This window comes from Puma concolor, chromosome B1 (assembly GCF_028749965.1).
Source record: "Puma concolor isolate L17-30 chromosome B1, mPumCon1.1.hap2, whole genome shotgun sequence".
In the NCBI taxonomy this organism is placed as follows: Eukaryota; Metazoa; Chordata; class Mammalia; order Carnivora; family Felidae; genus Puma; species Puma concolor.
In genome coordinates, this window is record NC_141670.1 from 162,846,025 (window position 1) to 162,864,457 (window position 18,433).

An 18,433-nucleotide genomic window follows, 5' to 3' on the forward strand; every position below is an offset into this window, starting at 1 on the left:
ATAGGCGAAAGCCAAAGCCGCCCGGACCTAATGCCAACGATTCCCCCGATCCGACCAGGCCCCGCCTCCCCGGCTTTCCAGTAACGAGTGCGGAGTAGGGGGCGCCGAGGAAATACCGGTCTCCCTCCGCGGACGGCGCAGACGCACGGCTCAAGGGAGCCGGAGTCTCCTCGGCGCCCGGGATCCCCTCCGCGGCTCGGCGCTGCCTAACGGGGCAAGTCGCATGCGCATCGAGTTGCGCCGGGGAAAGGGAGAGTGAGGGGAGGGGCAAACTCAGAGCGCCGGCGGTCGGAGCCCGCGAGGGTCACTGACGACGCATGCGCTGGCAGGGAGCGCAATCACAGACTAGGTTTGCGGCTACCGGCTTAAAAAGGAAACCCCCGAGAGTGAGAGCGCGAAGGAAATCTGGCCGCCGACGCGTGCGCGCTCTTGGTGAGTGGCGTCCCACCGGGTGGGCCCGGGGCCTGAAGTCCGTCGGTAGGCTTGCCTCGGCGGCGCATGCGTGCTCCTAGTGCCGGTGGAGGAGGGGAGGAGAAGGGAGGGGGAGGAGCGGGCGGCAGTAGCGGTGAATTTTTTGGAGGTGGGTGGGGGGCGCTACTCACAACCCCAGGTGCTGCTTGTGCTGGAGCCGCGGTGTCTCCTGGACGCTGCCGGGTTAGTGGTTCCGAGTCACCGCAGCCAGACTCCAGGGTGGGGGAGGGAAGAAGCCGGAGCCGCCGCAAGCTACACGGTGAGAGCGCGGGGAAGGGGAGGGAGCGGGGGGCGGTGTGTGTGTGTTTGTGTGTGTGTGTGTGTGTGTGTGTGTGTGTGTGTGTGTGTGTGTGTGTGGCCGGGGGGGGGCGGCGGCCAAGGGAGGGGAAGGCGGGAGCTAAAGCCCAAGTTTTGCTTATCGCCCTAGTGTGCCTTTTCCCGGGAGTTGGGGTGGAGTCGCACCCTAGCTGAGGGGCCCTCTGGGCTGCTGGGGTTACCTGCGGGGCAGGGGCGGGATTGGGGTGCACGGTGGGGCCAGGTGGCTAGAGCGCGCCCCGGGGCTGGGGCCGATTCCAGCGGCAGGGCGGCCGGGAAAGCCGGAGACGCGGTGCAGAGAGGGCTTTCGCTGGGGACCCGCTAGGCCTTGTGACCCACTTTATTCCTGTCACAACTCGGGCACGTTTGGAGCGGCGCCCAATGGGGCGCCGGGGCGGCCAGCTCCTCCGGGGAACCCCCGCCCTGCCGGCCCGCGCGCCGCGGTCCGCAGTCCGAGCGGCGGCCGCCGCCCGTGGGCTGGTTCCGTTAGTGGTCGTGGTTCCGGGGCTCGGTTCCCGGGGAGCGCGCGGCTCCGCGCGTCCGGCTCGGGCAACTGCGCGGGTTCGGGAGCTCGAGGCGCTGCGCCAGATCTTCCTTCTGGCGACCCGCGCCTCCCTGCGCCTTGTCACCACCGCAGCTGGCTGTTCTAGATCCCTTTCCGCCCGAGAAGCTGTAGTCTGTGTGTAGCTGGTCCTGCGCTCTGGCCCCGGTGTGTAATTTCCAACACGTAGCGCTGCAGAGCTTACATTCTTCGGTGTTTTCGCTGGTGTAGAAGTCGTCCTGTTGATGGTAATAGTGAGCAGGATCCAGTAAGATAAATGGCTCGGCCTCTGACCTGTCGGATGAAAGATCGAATCAGTGGTTGTTTCTTGCTATTAGGATACCGGGCTAAAGGACTTCAAGGCTTATTAGCCTTGAAAACATTGATTCTTTTTTTTTTTTTTTTTTTTTACAGTGAAAGGAAAGCACAAGAAGAAAGTTTTACAGTCATTGTTGATATGACTATTATGCTGGTCCCCCAGATCAAAAAAAAGGTAATTTCACTTGGAAGATTGCATTCTAACTTGTAGCTTTATTTTTAGGGATAAAGAATTGTGGAGTGTTTGTTCCTTCACCTGCTTCAAAAACAAACGTTTTAAAAAGGATATAATTTAGCTAACGAATTGGCTTCTTGAAAGCTATCCCTTGGGAACCTCAAATCTGGTTTGTTTTAAAATTTTGTTGGGGGAAGGAAACTAACTCAGGTATTATGTAGTTGAATGAACAGAATGTCATTAAAGGTTAGCCAGAAGAAGACAGATGAAAGTTGTGGTAGAACTAGTCATGATCAGTTGTGAGAGAAAGAATGAGGAAGCTTTTTGTGCCCTGGCATGGAAAGATCTCCAGAAGATGTTATAGAGTGGGAAAAAAGTCCCTCCCCACCCCCCACAAAAAGGTGTAGGACAGTGTGAATAATGTGCTACTTTATGTGTTAAGGTGTGGGGAAGGAATAAGAATGTATACTTATGTTTGCTCTTCCATTATAAAGAAACTGGGAAGATTCTGGAGAAGAAATAAGGGGGGCGGGGGCCGGTAACCTGAAGAAGGGAGGTGGGAAATGAGAGGCACACTGTGTCTTTGTATTTAAAACTCTTGGTGGCTGTGTTACAGATTCATAAACTAGATTAAACCAAAATCCTCTTCTCAGAATAATTTGCTATGTGGGTTTTGTCTGTCTGCCTGTCTCTGTTCTATTGCTTGTTGTGGTTTTGACCATTTTCAGTATGATTTCCCTTTATATTTCTTAGAAAAATGAACTAACATTGAAAGAAAATTTAGGATAAGTTTGGCTCTTTCTACTTTAATTTTTAAGATGCTAAAGTCACAGACTAAAGATATTTAGTTATATTTTGCTTAGCTAAAATATATAATGGTATTTACATTGGGCATTATGGCTGGATTATGCTGTTTTCAGAGTACAGCTTTGTGTCTCCCTGTTTTTTCGGGAATTATAGTTGTATAAAATTTCACTTTTTTTAAAACTCCTAAGTTGTGATAATTGGAGAATATGAACACCTCATTACAATGAAAATAGACTTGATTTTCCAGGTAGTTTGCTTTTCAGACTGGGAAACTTTTTTCTCTTAAGGAAAGCAGACATGAACCTCGATTTCTGAAATTTGTTTATATAGTTCTTACGAAAAATTAAAATATATTTGAGGGGCAGCATTCTATTAGTGCAATAAAACTTTTTATGATTTATGGATTGCTATAAAAATTAAGATTTTTTTTTTTTTTTAACTGCCAACCTAACCTTTTTAACTAGGTTACAATTGCAAAAGGGCTTTGTTAGAGTGGATGTAATTTTTGAGGGGAGGGTACTGAAACTCCCTCTGGTGGCTAATAGTGTATAATCAAAGTAGTGAATGTTGAGTAGTGGGTGACAGTTACTGTCGGCATTTTTGTTATGTAACCAGTATTCCTTTTTATTTTGTAGGTTAAGATAATTGTATTATTTCTGTTTGATTTGTAGGTATCTAGTAGCCAGACTTCTGCAAAATGGCATTTAGTTTTCTTTTGAATTCCATGTAGGTCTGTTAATCCTTTTTGAAAAAAATAGAATCACATTTCCAAGTTTTACTTAATTTTGTTTTTAAAATTATGGAAGTAAATTGATGCTCATGAAAACAATACAATATGTATATAAGTGAAAACTTCCTTTGCACACTTACGGTTTTATTTCACGTCCCTCCCCAGAGATAATTGCTATTAACACTGTTGTATAACCTTCTCTATCTTTTTCTGTGCATTTATAAACCTAGACTTTTTAATATTGAAAATCTTAGCTCTCTACATTGGGTTCTGTACTACCCACAGGACAGGGATATGACTTGGAGTATGTCAGAAAGTTTAACTAACGTGGTATATACCTCTTAGAACATACTCCTCTTTTCATTTGTGAGGGGTCAGTCAGCTTGGGGTGCATTTACAGTTTGCAGTAAGGTCCTGCTGATGTGAGCTTTATCTGGTGTAGATTGTATTTATCTGAAAGAGTTGGGTTTCCTGGGTTTTATAGGACTCTTTAGAGTCTACATTTTAGGGTTTTGTTTGGGTTTTGACCTGGTCAGTAGCTCACAGGTTAAACTTTGATTTTTATTCTTCTGTTCTTGCAGACAAGAAACTCCCTAGGTTACATGAACCTTTCCAGGTCCTTTGAAGTGAAGATAGGTAAACTCTGTCCTTAACTAAGGGACACTGATTGACTTGGCTGGAATCTAGTCTTTGAGAGGGAAAGGAGGAGAAGAGGCCTTTTAGTCTGGTTTGTACTTACCTGACAGCAGACAAGGAGTATGCATACCTCCATCCACCTCCTATTTCCTTCTGCAAGAGAACACTACCTTTCTAATAATTCTTTTCAGGTGATAGAGTGTGCAGAAAGTTCAGAGTATGAATCAAGACTAAATCTTTACTGTTTAGTGTTTACTAAGCTATGTGAGATACATAGATTTCAGTACATTGACCCTGCCCCCTGTGGGTCTGATGTCTAGTATAGTTAAAAGAGCATGTACATAAGGATTATGACACAAGATAGAAATGATCGATTCCAGAAGAAAAATATACATGAGGTTTAAAAGGGTGAGACTGTTTCCAGCCTTTTGTTTTTGCAGGCGTGGGATTTAGAGGGAGAGTTTATATCTCATCCTTTTAAATAATTAAGAAAGGATAGGAAGGATAGACTGAGAAAGCTCAAATCTTAAGCTTTTAAAGAGTAAGCAAGTAAGGAGTTAAGTTGTGTTGTTGCAGCAGACGTTTGTAAGACTAATTGATAGTTGCTTTTTTGGTTTTATACTAGTCCACAGGAAAGAGCCATTTGATGTTTAATTTGATAATTATAGCCTCTTTGAGATTTCAGGATTGTTAGAAATATTAGGAGATTTAGTTCTGTCAGTTAACTATTATCTACCATCTAATATGTCGGGAGATGTTAGTAATAAAAGTAAATTTCCTTCTTACCTTATTTCCTTTCCTGAAAGCACATATTTAATATACCTTCTCTCCCACAGTTTTACTCCTACTGCTATGTCAGTTAAATATTTGCTGCAAATATTTTAAACTGTGAAAGCAAACAACAACCTTGTGAAAAATCAAAGTTCCACATTATAGCAGTATTACCTTTTGTTGTTTGTGTCTGTTTCCTTCCAGTTCTTTGCAGAGGCATAAAGTAAGTTTTTTTATGTGTAGTTTCTTATAGGCCTTGTACTAGTAAAGATTGCATTTTCTCTTTTACCAAGTCTAAAATTCTAGATGCAATTGTATGAATTACTTATAGAATAAAGTGTCAGAGCAATTTCTTACAAGTTGACTGTAATTATTATAACGACATTTATATTTATAGGTTGCTTTTACAGCCATTTGTTAGTCATTTTTATAGCTCTGTTAACAACTTCTGTGAATTAGATGGATAGGAGTTTCCAGTTTTTCTCCATGTTATTAGTTATACAAATGTTAAATTACCTAAATTCATCCTCATAAGTATAGTGTCACCTCTTGAGTTGTTAAGTATTTTTGGTGTGTATTTTACAAAGATGTAATTCTGCTTATTATTTTTAAGTCTTAGAAGTCTCCATAAAGAAATCACTTTGTAAAAATTAAATATTTATGAATTGTTTTTGACCTACAGTATACCGCTTAGGATGTGGCTTACTTTGTTTTTCAGAAATATTTTAATTTTTACATTTATATGGTCAAATAGTAAAACAGGAATTCCCATATTTTTCAAAGAGTTCATATTTAGTCAGGTACTTAAGTTTTTAATTCTCATTCAGAATAGTGGAAAATGAAAACACAGGTTGGTTCACCTTAAGAGGTTTTGTATTTGAAAACAAACAAAACCAACCACAGATGGGGGTTTTATTAGTAAGGGTTAAACCATATGCCTAATATAGAGTTTATTATTTGTATTAAATCATGGCTTAAATGTACACAGTTGCCTTTGTCTCTTTTTAAATCTCTTCCCCCCAGTTATGAAAATAGCACATCCCTAACATAGAAAATTTGGGAAACAGGAAAAAGCATGAACTAAATTTTTAAAATATCACTGGAAATCCCACTACAAAGAGGTGCCATTGTTAACCTTCTGGAATAGTTTCTTGCTTCATTTTTTTAGCCATTATATAAATATATGTGTACTTGAAGACACTTGATGTTTACAAAATGGGCTCATAATGCATCTACTGTAGTGCATATTCTCTCCCCACCCCATGTTTATTTATTTATTTCCTTATTTTGAGGGAAAGCCTGCCTGGAAGGAGGTGGGGTGGCGGGAGGTGGGGTGGAAATCCATCCTAAGCAGGCTCCTTGCTGTGCATGGAGACTGACACTGGGGACAGTGAGATCACAATCTGAGCCTGGTCTGAGGCTTTACCATCTGAGCCACCCAAGAGCCCCTGTAGTGCAAATCATTCTATTCACTTAACAATGAATCCTGAACATTTTTATTTTTATGTTGGTAGTTTTCTACAATGTGATTATTTTTAATGGCTGTGGAGTACTCTCCTCTAGGTTTGTGTAACAATTTACTGATCTTTTCGCATGGACACTTAAGTTATCAATTTTTAAAATAATGTGTCACTCTTGAATTAGAATTTAAGTAGACTGATACTGAATTTGTATTAATATCCAGGATAAACCAAACTTTTGTGCTTTTGCTGAAAAAAATGTTCCATAAGTATATAATAAATTAATAATGACCTATAATAAAGTGAATCTATATTTTATTTCTAAAGTGTGTTTTACTGAACTGTATTAAGTTAACTTTTTATGAGCATAAATCATTTGGATAGTAGTGTTCTTGAACAAGCCTTCTAAGTAGGGTGGGGATCTGTGAAGCAGTCAGTACACGCAATTAAAATGAAGTTCAACAGGGGCACCTGTGTGACTTGATTGAGCAACCGACTTTGGCTCAGGTCATGATCTCGAGGTTTGTGAGTTCGAGCCCTACATTGGGCTCCCTGCTGACAGTCTGTCAGTGCAGAGCCCACTTCAGATCCTCTGTCCCCCTCTCTCTGGCCCTCTCCCGCTCGCACTCTCTCAAAAATAAATAAACATTAAAAAAAATGAAATTCAACAGAAAAGTTTTTTGATTGCTCCAAAACACTTCCTTAAAAGGAAAATCTAAATACCAAGAAAGAATTCTTTATCCTCCCAAAAATTGACATTAGCTTTATGTAGGTTTTCTGTGACATTTTATTCTACTTCTAGGTATCTGTATCTTCCAGTTTAAGTTGAGAAAAACTAAGTTAAACTACTTTCAAGAGAAAATAGATAAAATCTTACAGTTTAATCGAGTAGTTTTTAGTGTGCCTTCTGGTGTCTATTTTTGGAAGTTTCTCGGATTTTTATGAATATACTTTTAATAGGGACTGCCTTTTAGGCAGGAAAAAAGCTAGGAAGTTTTTAGGTATTATTTCATTTATTTATTCTCAGTGACATGATCAGATGGTTAAAATATCTGGTTTATTCTGAGTAAAGCTTGTTTATTGCCTGAAACTTAACAGCATACTACTTTAACAAGGCCTTAATTACTTATATTGATAGAATGATGTAGTGATTAAGAACACAGGCTCTAGAGCTAGCCTGCTTGGCATTCAAATCCTGGCTTTACTGTTAGATGGTTGTATAACCTTGGGCAGATGTTACCTCAATTTCTCATCTCTGAAAGGAAGATTATACTAGTTTTTAATATGTGAGGATTAAATGAGACAGTACATGCAAATTACTTAGAACAAAGTTAAGTGGCCAATAAATGTTAGCAGTTATTCTCCTTCTGTTATTTTCAAAATGTGTACCAGACATGGCTCTTATCTTTCTTTTGACTCCCAGTTTAAATGTATTTAAATAAGTTGCTTAAAGTTTTGTTTTTATATGGAGATTTTGGGAGTACTTGATCTTTTTATGTGATTTACAATAATAAAACAGTTACTAGAGCATGCTTCCAAGATGCATGGTATTTATTGTATATTTCTTGGAAGTCCTTTGGCAGATTTTTGTTCATGAAACTGATGACTAGTTTTCTTTTATGTTGAAACCTAAATTTTAGTTGAGATAATATTAGAAAAAGTTATTTAGGAAATAGCCCACAAATTAAAGTGAAAAATGTTAGGACTTGTACTTTATTTTGTAACTTTAACATGTAATATAGTATAATAGAAAATTCACAGATATTTATTAGATGCAAGAAGAGAAATGAGGGAACCATTAGTTGATGGGAAGAGCCATTTCCAACTCTTATCTGATTAATTTTTGTCTCCATCAGAAACGGTGATGATATATATTTGTAATTATAAAGGTTTTTTAGTTTTAAGATTAGAGTTTATTGTGTGAAATGTTTATATGTTCTGCTTTTTAGACTTGATCACATTCTTTTTCTGTAAGCCTGTTATTTTGTTGGAGCTGATCATTACATTTTGTAAACTGATTTTTTTTTTTCTTTTGAAAAGTATTGCAGTTTTTATAAAAAATGAGTCTTGCTTCTTGGAAAAGAGTTAAAGTGCCAAAAACTACAAAGAAAATCTCTGATGGGAAAAAATCACCTAAAATCTCAGGGATAAGCCCAGTTAAATTTTTTTTCCTAGCATTTTCTGAGGCATTTGTGTGTATGTATAATTTTATAGTAAGTGGAATATTTGTAAACAGTTTATTTCATATTTTATGGATGTCTTTGTGAATAAATGCAGATTATCATTAATTTAATCAAGTGTTAGTCTTTTAGTTTCAGTATTAGTTCATTTACTTTTTTACTCCTAAGTTTGCCACTACCATCAACTTTGACTTTGAATCATCTACTTTGCATTCCTTTTTATCCCTTCTGTTTTGCTTTCTTTTGAGTTAATCAAATTATTTTTATTCTGTTTTTCCCACTATTTGCTCCTGACTTATGTATTCTTTCACTGTATCTTTCATTGTTATTCCAGAGATTATAACAAGTATACTTATTAGTATAGTATAGATTACTACTTCTACCATTCCCCAATAATGCCAATTTCTTACACTTTAACTCCTACTCCAACCTTTTTGCATTGTTATTATTCTGCATTTTATTTGTACATATTTTAAACTCCAGAAAGCATTATTGGTATGATTTTAGACAGTTTTTGTTAATATTTACCCTTTCCAGGTCTCTTCCTACCTGCCTTTGTGTGTTTCTGTCTGGGATTATTTTCCTTCCGTCTGAAGAACTTCTTTTAGGATATATTTTAATAATGGTCTACCTACTGATGGTGATTTTTTTTCATTTTTATTTGAGACCATCTTAATTTCACATTGTGTTTTGAAGAATATTTTTTACTGAGTGTAGAATTCTAAGTTGGTAGTTATTTTTTTCTTCATTAAAAAAATGTTTTCTTGTCTTTTGGCTTTTTGTTGAAGTCAGCTGCCAGTCTTATTGAAGGTAATTATCACCTTATAGTCTTGCTGACAATAATGTGTCTTTTATTTTTCTTTGACTACTTTCAAGACTTTCTCTTTTGTATTAGATTTTTAGCTGTTTGACTATAATATGTTGAGGTATGCTTTTCTTTAGAAGTATTTTGTTTTATGTTCATACCCCTTTTTGAATTAGTAGCTTGATGCCTTTTTGTTTGAGGATGTTCTGTTATTCCTCTTCAAATATTCTGTTCCCCTTTTCAGATTCTAATTTAAACATGTGACAAGTCAATGATCATGTTACACACATCTCTTAAATATTTTTTTCTCTGTACTTCACTTTAGGTATCTTCTATTGACCCTTCTTTCATTACTCAAACTGCTTTCTCTTTTGTTGAAACTGATCTATTATAGTCTTAATTTTATATTGTAATTTTGAGTGCTAGAACATCAATTTAATCCTGTTTTAAAATTGACCCTTCTTTCATTACTCAAACTATTTTCTCTTTTGTTGAAACTGATCTATTATAGTCTTAATTTTATATTGTAATTTTGAGTGCTAGAACATCAATTTAATCCTGTTTTAAAAATTTTTAATACTCCAGTTCTCCTGAGTATATTCATAGTTATTTAAATGCTTATCTGTTGGTTCCAATATCTGTATCATCGACTGGTCTGCTTATATTGTTTGTTTTTCTGTTGGTTATTGGTTATATGGTTGTATGTTTCTGTCTCTTCATGTGCATGCTAAGTTTCTGAAGGAACTTGTCCATTTCATCTGTGTTGTGAAATTTATTGATAAACTTGTTTATGAGTTGTTACCCTTTAAATATTTATAGAATCTATAGTGAAGTAAATATACAATCTGTAGAGATTCAGTATCATTTTTGATTTTGGTAATCTGTCTTTTTTTTCACTTGATCAGTCTGGCTAAGATATTTATTTTCATTTTTATTAAAAGATTTTTTTAATGTTTGTTTTTGAGAGAGAGCGTGCGTGCGCGCACACAAGAATCTGAAGCAGGCTCTGAGCTGTCGGAACAGAGCTTGACGCAGGGCTTGAACTCAGGAACAATGCGATCATGACCTGAGCAGAAGTTGGTGCTTAACCACCTGATTCACCCAGGCGCCCCATGCCTTCCTTTGTTTTCCTAATGGTGTCTTTGAAGAGTTTTAAATTTTGATTAAATACAATTTATCAATTCTTTTATGATTCACATTTTTTGTGTTCTAAGAAATATTTATCTGCCTCAGACTTTTTCTCATGATTTCTTAACAGAAGTTTTATAGTTTTAGCTATTGTGTTTGATTTATTTCAAAGTAATTTTTATATATGGGATGAAGAAAGGGTTGAGATTCTTCAAAAAAATTTTCCCCTCACATAGATACACAGTTGTTAACAGCAGCATTTGTTGAGAAAAGGTCATCCTTTCTCCACAGAGTTATCTTTCTGCTTTTGTCAGAAAGCAACTAACCATATGTATGTGGGTCTTTATGAAATCTGTTTTATGTAGTGAACTATATGTCTGTCCTTATATCAGTATCTTAATGTCTTGATTATTGTAGCTTTTCTAGTAATGGAAATTCTCTAACACTGCTTCTTTTTCAAAATTGTTTTTTTTTGGATTCCTTTAATTTCATATGAATTTTAAGATTAACTTGGTCCCTCTATAAAAATGGCTACTGGGATTGTGATTACATTGAACCCACAGATCATTTTAGAGAGAACTGACCTCTTAATGCCAAGTCTTTAAAAAAATTTTTTTTTTAATGTTTATTTATTTTTGAGACAGAAAGAGACAGAGCATGAATGGAGGAAGGTCAGAGAGAGAGGGAGACACAGAATCTGAAACAGGCTCCAGGCTCTGAGCTGTCAGCACAGAGCCCGATGCGGGGCTCGAACTCACGGACCGCGAGATCATGACCTGAGCCGAAGTCGGATGCTTAACCGACTGAGCCACCCAGGCACCTGTTAATGCCAAGTCTTTTGATCCACAAACACAGTATAACCTGTCTTTTCATTTAGGCCTTCATTTCTCTCAACATTGCTTTTATAGTTTTTTAAATATACTTTTAGTGGTGGATTTTATCCTGTTTATTCAGCAAGTACTTATTGAGCATCTAGGTATGCTAGGTACTGTTCTAGTTCCTGTGTTATACCAGTGAACAAAGTAGGCAAAAAACCCTGCCCTTGGGGAGTTTATATTCCAACTGGAGGAAGCTAGATGAGAAACTAGTAAATATGTTAGATGGTCATTATTACTTTTGGAGTAAAACAAATCGGGCTTAAGAGGTTGTAGTATATGAATATGAGGGAGGTAGGGCAGGGTTTAGAGTTTTAAATTGTGTGGACAAAGAAGTCTTCATTGATAAGTCAGTATTTGAGCAGACCTTAGTCTGCTACATATATGAATAATGAAACAACAAAAGATTTCAGAAGGAAAAGGGAGAAGAATGTGGGAGCTTGAGTAAGTGTGCTAAGTAAGCTAATTGCTTCTTGTGTGATAGCTGGGAGCCAGTAGCATATAAAATCAGTAAGTGTAGTAATAGAAGTATACCTAACTGCAGAAAGGTAAACAGTTAAGAAAGATAATGTGTTTTGTTGAAATCTAGTGATGACAAAGGGAGGAGGAAAAATAAACACATTGTATCCTAGCTTGTAGTAGAGAACCTACAGGTAAAATATGAAGAAATAGAGGACTTGGGGTACCTTGGTGGCTCAGTCAGTTAAGCATCTGACTCTTGATTTTGGCTCAGGTCATGATCTAATGGTTCGTGACTTCAAGCCCCACATCAAGCTCCACATTGGCAGTGCCAAGACTGCTTGGGATTCTTTCCCTCTCTCTCTCTCTGCCCCCCCCCCCCCAAAGAAAGGAAATAGAGGACTAAGTTCATTATATGTGGATATGATTGTAAAGATGTCTATAATACAATAATAAAAACTTTGGTAAAAGTAACAACTATCTGTAAGATATAAAGAGAGGATGGAATTAAGCAACAAAAAGATGAGTATTCTGTAAAGTTCATTTTATAATGAAGTACCAAATATCTGTTAAAAATAATTTAAAAAATAATATTCAAAAGGCAAAAACATACTAGACATTTATTCACAAAATCCATACTGGCAGAAGACATTAATGGGTCTTAGACCATAGTGTATCAAGTGAACAAAATCTTAAGGCTGTAGAACATCTAAATACCCCAATTAATAAACAAAATTTGATGGATAACTGAATTCTACCTTGGAAATAGAGACCATAACTTCTTTTCAAGCACCTATAGGATATGTACAAAAATTGATTGTTACTAGATTGTAAAGAAAACTTTAGGGGCGCCTGGGTGACTCCATTGGTTAAGTGTCTAACTCTTGATTTCTACACAGGTCATGATCTCATGGTTTGTGAATTCAAGCCCTGTGTCAGGCTCTGTGCTGACAGTGCAGAACCTGCTTGGGATTCTCTCTTTCCCTCTCAGTCTGCCCTTGCCCTGTGTGCATGTGCCCGCTCTCTCTCAAAGTAAATACATACAAACTTTAAAAAATGACTAGCATGTTAAAAAAAAAAACACACACACACTCTGAAAGATAGGAATGATGAGCTCCCCATCTTGTATGGTAGCTACTAGCTATATCTGGCTATTTAAGTAGAAGTCATTAAAAGTTTTTTAAAGAAGTTTATTTATTTAGAGAGGGTGTGTACAAGTGGGGGAAGGGGAAGAGAGAGAGAGAGAGAGAATCCCTGGCAGGGTCCACACGATCAGCGCCGTGAGGGCTGGAAACTGTGAACTGTGAACTGTGAGATCATGACCTGAGCCTGAAGTCAAGAGTCGGATGCTTAAGCAAGTTTAAATTCAGTTCTTAGTTTCACATGCCACATAGAAATGCCCAATAGGATTGATTGCCTTTGGAATGAGGAGAAAAAAATGCAGATTGAAGATAATAAGTGAACTAAATCCTCTTTCATAATGAGGAGTCAATAGGTAATTTGATGCTACTCAAGAAATAAAGACAGGAACGTGTTATGTATAATTATGAAGATAAATATAAAAGTAAGTGAAATATAAAAAAAAAAGATGAAAGTGATAGTTTCTAGGGAGTAGGACTGTAGGTAGGGACAGTTGGGCATGCTGCCTTTCCATTATGCTGCCTTTTTGTACTGTTTTTTAAAAATCATGTATATGTATACCTTTTAGGGGTGCCTGGGTGGCTCAGTCATTTAAGCATCTGACTGCAGCTCAGTTCATGATCTCATGGTTTGTGAGTTCAAGCCCCTCATCTGGCTCTCTGCTGTCAGCATAGAGCCTGCTTCAGATCCTCCATCCCCCTCTTTCTCTGTCCCTCCCCTGCTCACGTGCATTCTCTCCCTGTCTCAAAAATAAGTAAAAGTTAAAAAAAAAAAAGTTAAATACCTTTCAAACAACAAAAGCACTACTTAAATGGGCCAGGAAATAAAAATCAAAACATGTACTCATAGCCTCTAAAGATTTATGATCTATTTCAAAGACTTTTTCTCTTTTGGAATTTCTAGGGAATATTTTAAACAATAGTAAGGAGTGACATTCGTACAAAGTTTTTTCTAAAATAATTAAGGTACTGCTTATTATTCAAGATACCACTTTGTACTGCATGATTTATTCACAACTATAATTTTTCTTTTTTACTTATTTTATTTATTTTTATTTTTATTTTTATTTTTTTAACATTTATTTATTTTTGAGACAGAGAGAGACAGAGCATGAACGGGGGAGGGCCAGAGAGAGAGGGAGACACAGAATCGGAAGCAGGCTCCAGGCTCTGAGCCATCAGCCCAGAGCCTGACGCGGGGCTCGAACTCACGGACTGCGAGATCGTGACCTGAGCTGAAGTCGGACGCTCAACCGACTGAGCCACCCAGGCGCCCAACAGCTATAATTTTTCAAAATATATTATTACATCTTTTTATGAAGTCACCATGAGAGAGGAAATACAGGAAAGGGTTAGGGTAAAGATAAAAGAAGTTTTGCCCTATAATCTGAGAATATTACTTGAAAGCATATAGGCAGACTAGTATACAGTGTCATTTGTTGAATGAGTATTGTAGTAGATTCCCAGTTTCCCAGGTAGATTGGCTAAGCCAGTTTTTACAGCCTGACCCTCTGCAGTTGTCAGTATATTGTAGTTTGACAATTCAAGTAAGCTTTACATGTGAAGAAAAAAAATTAAACATATAGGGATTAAATATAAACCCTTAGAGGAGTAGCATTACACAGCAAATTATCAAAAAAGAAATTCAAAGAAATAGAAACCATTCAAATAAATCCTACAGTTGAAGAACACAATGATTGAACTGAAGATTTTAGTAGATTCAATAGCAGACTCAACCAAGCAGAAGAAAATTAGAAGAGCGGTCATTTGATATGTAATCAGCAGAGCAAAAGTAAAGGAGAATGATGGGGTACCTGAGTGGCTCTCTCTGCTCCTCCCCTGCTCGTGCTCTGTCTCTCTTTCAAGAATAAATAAACATTAAAAAAAAAAAGTAAAGGAGAATGAAAAAGAGTGAAGAAAGCCTATGGAATGACAAGGTACTATTGAACTATGAATTATTGAAGTTCCAGAGTAAGAGAGGGAGAAAGGAGAAGTCTAATTTTTAAAGAAATAATGGCTAAGAACTTCCCAAATCTAGGGAGAGATTTGGCCATCTAAGTTCATGAAGCTAATAATAGATCACCCCCAAATTTCAAACCAAAATCATATTCTCCAAGACATTATAATAAAACTGTCTAAAGTCAAACATGAAAGTTTAGAAGCATCAAGAGAAAAAAAAAAATTCCCATATAAGGGAACCCCCATAAGGCTATCATCAGATTTCTCAGCAGAAACTTTGCAGGTCAGGAGAACATGTAAAGATATATCCAAAGTGCTGAAAGGAAAAAACTGCCAATCAAGAAAACTTTACCCCACAAAATTGTTTTTCAGGGTTGAAAGAGAGGTAAAGACTTTCCCAAACAGACAAAAGTTGAGAGAGTTTATCACCACTAGACCTGACTTACAAGAAATGCTGAGAGGAATTCTTCAAGCTGAAATGAAAAGATGCTACTTAGTAACATAAAATTATATGAAATTATAGAACATACTGGTAAAGGTAAGTATACAGTCAAAATTCAGATTATTCTTACAATGTAATGTGGTGTGTGAATCACTTAACTAGTATAAAGGCTTAAAGGCCAAAATTATTAAAAACTATAGCTGCAACAATTTATATGGATATATAAAAAGTAAATTACAACATAGAAAATAAAGTATGGGAGGGGACATAAAAGAATAAAATTTTTGTATGTGATTGAAGTTGTTAGTTTAATATAGACTGTTAATGCCTGTTTAATATAGACTGTTAATGTTTTGTGTAAGCCTCATGGCAACCACAAAGTAAAACCTGCAGTAGATTCACAGAAGATAAAGAGAAGGGAATCAAAGCATACCACTATAGAAAATCAGTTCACAAAGAAAGACAGCGAAAGAGGAAGAAAGGAATGAAGGGGCTACACAAAACAGCCAGAAAATAATAAGATGACATTAGTAACTTCTTTTTTTTTTTTGATTTAACTTTATTTTTTATTTTTTAAAATTTACATTCAAATTAGTATATAGTGAAGTAATGATTTCAGTAGATTCCTTAATGCCCCTTACCCATTTAGCCCATCCACCCTCTCACAACCCCTCCAGCAACCCTCAGTTTGTTCTCCATACTTATGAGTCTCTTTTGTTTTGTCCCCCTCTCTGTTTTTATATGGTTTTTGCTTCCCTTCCCTTATGTTAATCTGTTTTGTCTCTTAAAGTCCTCATATGAGTGAAGTCATATGATTTTTGTCTTTTCTCTAATTTCACTTAGCATAATACCCTCCTGTTCCATCCACATAGTTGCAAATGGCAAGAGTTCATTCTTTTTGATTGCTGAGTAATACTCCAGCGTGTATGTATGTATATATATATGTATATATATATATAAAGAAAATGTGTGTATATATATATATGTGTATATATATGTGTATATATATATGTGTGTGTGTGTGTATATATATATATATATATATATATATATATACACACACACACACACACCACATTTTCTTTATATATTTATCCATCGATGGACATTTGGGCTCTTTCCATACTTTGGCTATTGTTGATAGTACTGCTATAAACATGGGGGTGCATGTGTCCCTTCGAACCAGCACACCTGTATCCCTTGGATAAATGCCTAGTAGTGCAATTGCTGGGTGGTAGGGTAGTTCTATTTTTAGTTTTTTGAGAAACCTCCATACTGTTTTCCAGAGTGGCTGCACCAGCTTGCATTCCCACCAACAATGCAAAAGAGATCCTCTTTCTCCACATCCTTGCCAACATCTGTTGTTGCTTGAGTTGTTAATGTTAGCCATTCTGACAGGTATAAGGTGGTATCTCATTGTGGTTTTGATTTGTATTTCCCTGATAATGAGTGATGTTGAGCATTTTTTCATGTGTCAGTTGGCCATCTGGATGTCTTCTTTGGAGAAGTGCCTATTCCTGTCTTTTGCCCATTTCTTCACTGGATTATTTGTTTTTTGGGTGTTGAGTTTGATCAGTTCTTTGTAGATTTTTGATACTAACCCTTTATCTGATATGTCATTTGCAAATATCTTCTCCCATTCTGTCGGTTGCCTTTTAGTTTTGCTGATTGTTTCCTTCGCTGTGCATAAGCTTTTTATTTTGATGAGGTCCCAGTAGTACATTTTTGCTTTTGTTTCCCTTGCCTCTGGAGAAGTGTTGAGTAAGAAGTTGCTGCAGCCAAGATCAAAGAGGTTTTTGCTTGCTTTCTCCTTGAGGATTTTGATGGCTTCCTGTCTTACATTGAGGTCTTTCATCCATTTTGAGTTTATTTTTGTGTATGGTGTAAGAAAGTGCTCCAGGTTCATTCTTCTGCATGTTGCTGTCCAGTTTTCCCAGCATCACTTGCTGAAGAGACTGTCTTTATTCCATTGGATATTCTTTTCTGCTTTGTCAAAGATTAGTTGCCCATACGTTTATGGGTCCATTTCTGAGTTCTCTATTCTATTCCATTGATCTGAGTGTGTTCTTGTGCCAGTACCATACTGTCTTGATGATTACGGCTTTGTAGTATAGCTTGAAGTCTGGGATTGTGATGCCTCCTGCTTTGGTTTTCTTTTTCAAGATTCGTTTGGTATTCGGGGTCTTTTCTGGTTCCATACAAATTTTAGGATTATTTGTTCTAGCTCTGTGAAGAATGCTGGTGTTACTTTGATAAGGATCGCATTGAATACGTAGATTGCTTTGGGTAGTATCGACATTTTAACAATATTTGTTCTTCCTATCCAGGAGCATGGAATCTTTTTCCATTTCTTTGTGTCTTCTTCAATTTCTTTCATCAGCCTTTCTATAGTTTTCACTGTATAGATTTTTCACCTCTTTGGTTAGATTTATTCCTAGGTATTTTATGGTTTTTGGTGCAACTATAGACATTAGTAAGTTCTTAACTGTCAATAATTACTTTAAATACAAATGGATTAAATTTACTTGTCAAAAGGCATAGAGTGGCTGACTGGATTAAAACACAAGACCCAACTATATGATGCCTATGAAAGACTCACTTTGGCTTCAAGGACACATGTAGGCTCAAATTGAAGGGATGGAAAAAGATTATCTATGCACATGGAAACCAAAGAGAGCAGGAGTAGCTATACTTAATAGCAAACAAAGTAGATTTTAAGTCAAAAACTATATCAAGAGACAGAGTCCTAAAATGAAAAAGGAGTTGATTCATTAAGAGTATGTAATAATTATAAATATATATGCACCCAACAATGGAGTATCTAAAAATTTTAAGAAAATAACATATAATTAAGGGAGAAATAGACAGCAATACAATAATAGTAGGGGATTTTGATACCTCACTTACAACAGTGGATGGATCATCTTGACAGAAACTAAGTAAACACTGAACATGAAATATACCTTATACATAGAATAGAACATTCCACTCAACAGCAGCAGAATACACATTTTCCCCAAGTGTACATGGAACACTCTAGGATAGAGCATATCTTAAGTCACAAAATAAGCCATAGCAAATGTAAGAAGATTGATTTCATATCAAATATCTTTTCCAACCATAGGGTTTTGAAACTAGAAACAACAGGAGGACAACTGGAAAATTCACAGTTCTGTGGAAATTAAATAACACCTACCTGAATAGTCAATGGGTTAAAGAACA

The 18,433-nt window shown here is 37.2% G+C and overlaps 1 protein-coding gene and 1 long non-coding RNA gene across 6 annotated transcripts in view; one reads left to right on the forward strand and one right to left on the reverse strand.

The window, feature by feature from the left end:
- The window catches only part of LOC147581988 (uncharacterized), a 55,175-nt gene extending 54,440 nt beyond the window's left edge, over positions 1-735 (reverse strand). The window contains exon 1 of one of the 2 annotated variants that reach the window (XR_015250439.1): positions 603-735. This is a non-coding gene — a long non-coding RNA (uncharacterized LOC147581988). The remainder of the gene's footprint in view (positions 1-602) is intronic. The other variant, XR_015250440.1, reaches the window with a different exon arrangement.
- CLOCK (clock circadian regulator) overlaps positions 253-18,433 on the forward strand; it is a 132,281-nt gene continuing 114,100 nt past the window's right edge. The window contains exons 1-2 of one of the 4 annotated variants that reach the window (XM_086705031.1): positions 253-432; positions 1,742-1,820. The gene's annotated coding sequence lies outside the window, so the exon portion shown is untranslated. Of the gene's footprint in view, positions 433-607; positions 731-1,741; positions 1,821-18,433 lie in introns of those variants that run through there. The other 3 variants (XM_086705029.1, XM_086705027.1, XM_086705028.1) reach the window with 3 other exon arrangements.